The sequence below is a fragment of the Mirounga leonina genome, unplaced genomic scaffold, assembly GCF_011800145.1.
Source record: "Mirounga leonina isolate KUSES-001 unplaced genomic scaffold, KU_Mleo_1.0 Mir_106, whole genome shotgun sequence".
Classification (NCBI taxonomy): domain Eukaryota; kingdom Metazoa; phylum Chordata; class Mammalia; order Carnivora; family Phocidae; genus Mirounga; species Mirounga leonina.
Genome location: NW_023270232.1, coordinates 112,178 through 114,728, shown reverse-complemented (window position 1 = coordinate 114,728; position 2,551 = coordinate 112,178).

The window sequence follows — 2,551 nt, the reverse complement described above, 5'->3', positions numbered from 1 at the left end:
GGAAGGAAGGAAGGAAGGAAGGAAGGAAGGAAGGAAGGAAGGAAGGAAGGAAGGAAGGAAGGAAGGAAGGAAGGAAGAAAGGGGGAGAAGGGGAGGGAAGGGGCAGGGTGGGGAGGGGAGTGGAGTAGAGGGGAGGGGAGGGGAGAGGAGGGGACAGAAGGGAAGGGAAGAGAAGGAAAAAGGAAACTAATTGGACGTGTGGAAACTGCAGGACACCTGAGCCATACTGACTATGTTATCCTGGAATCTGACAGAAGGGTCTAAAGACAGACTAAAGCAGAGCTTGACATAAGCCAGAGACTTTAGGAACACCAATTTAAAAATACAAAAATGCAAAAGAAGAATTGGATGTCTTCACTGGATGATGCACAAAGACAACTGAATCACTCATGAAGAAAGACTGGAAATAAAATCTGACTATATGCATTAAATAATCTCAATGCCATATAAAAAGTATCCCAAGAATTGAAATTTGGAGAGATTGAGCACAAATTAAACTAACAAGAAGGGGTGTAGGTAATGGAAAAGAAACACAAAACCAGGTAAATAGAGGACAGTCATGTAACCTTCTACTAACAGTCCAAGGTGTCCAGAAGACTCACTAACGACCATTCACTCAGCAAACATTTGTTACAGACTTTCAGGTGGCAGGCACTGTGCTCGGCACAAGAGATACAGTGCTCAACACACTGACATAGACCCTATTCTCAGGGGCCTTCTAGCTTCCTGAGGCTGACCAACATAAAGAGGCCTACACATAAAGACATCATTATAAGTTGTGATAAATACTACGAAGAAAAAAATGCAGGAAGCCTAGCTCAAGGAGGCCATGACCTAGAAGCACTCAGAGGAGAACTTCCTGAAGCAGAATTAACGTGTGTGTGTGTGTGTGTGTGTGTTTGCAAAAGGACACTGCAGACCAAGAACAACATATAAAAAAGCACCAAAAGGGAAAATCTATAACCCACTGAAGAAACAGAAGTGCTAGCCAAGGCAGGAAGATAGAGAGCCAGTGAGAGGGAGGCAAGGGCTAGATCCCAGAAAGCCTAGTAGGTCATGTGATGGATTTGGGTCTTTCTCTATTGCGGTGACTCTAGCAGAAAAGTCACATGATGACCAGGTATGCATTTTTAAAACTCACGCAGGCTACACTATGGTGAACATAAAAGGACACAAAACAGAGGAAAGGAAATGGGTTGTAACATGGTCGTAGAAATTCCAGGCAAGAGATGATGGCACCTGGACCGCGATGCTGTGGTGGCCCTGGAACACGGTGGACAGATGGAGAGACATTGAAGGAACAAAATCACCACCTCCTAGTGGCACAGTAATGGATTTGATGAGGCAGGTGAGGGAAAGGCTGATCACTGATCTATCTGAACCAACTTATACTTACTCCTATCTTTTCCTTTTTAGGGACAGAATAGGTAGAGGATTCTCATGACTTTTAAGTCTCTTTTATTCCATAACAGTTCCCCCCCACACACCTTTTTTTCCTGCCATTTCTATTTTGATAAACTAACTCATTTAGTATATGGAGTGTCTCACATTCTGCATTTGACTGATTATTTCCTTGTACTATTGTTTACCTTCTTCCTATACCCACTGGGTTTCCTGTAAAATGGTAGCTCGAGAGGCTCCATTGATTCTGATTCCAATTATTTTTTCCTTTTGGATTATTTCATGTTTTCACTGTATACTGCCTGTTAGATAACATCCGAGAAATAACAAGTCAGAGCACTTTTAGTGATGTTGGGATTAATCTGGGAGTGTAAGTGGGGTCAGCATGGTCCTCCCATTATGAAGTTCCTCTCACCTTTTTAATGGTTTTAATATGCACTAGTGGCGGTTGCCTCAATCCCTTAAAACCTCAGATAAATGAGGATAAAAACACACAGAGACTTTCGCAAAACATGAGTTGGACTCCACCTCTCAAGCTGTGCGAGTTTTCCCCCAGTTGCTCTGGGTACACCTTCTCAATGACCTCTAATTCTTCAGACTCAAAATACTAACACCACAGACCTATCTTCTGTCCCTTTCTTTTCTCTCTACACAGTCTCTTTTTGGTAAATTGTATCTATTTCTTGCAAGCTCCTTCCCACTCTATGCAAAAGTCTCACAAAATCCTAACTCTAGCCTCAATCTGAGTGTCAATTTTTAGTTGCCAACTAGTCCTTCACTCCACCATAAATCACACTTGTCACCTTTAATTTCCAAACCACTTTCAGAACCCTGTCTTTCTGCCAAGAATATCATGATTCTCTCAATCATCACTGACTACTCCTCCTCCTCCACTCCCTCGCTATCTACATCAATAAGTTGACAACTCTGTGTAATCTTCCTCCCACATATCATTCTCATTTTTCTCTCTCCAAATCACTGCCACCCCTCTAGTATAGGTTATTATCTGTTGCCTAAACTATTACAAATAGCTTCTTAAGGGCTCTCTTGACTCTCAGGCTCTGCCCTATTCAATTCACCCTGAACCCAGGGCTAGAAGATGCCTCCAGATACAGCCAGAGTCACATAATTCCCAGCTCAAATGGCTTCA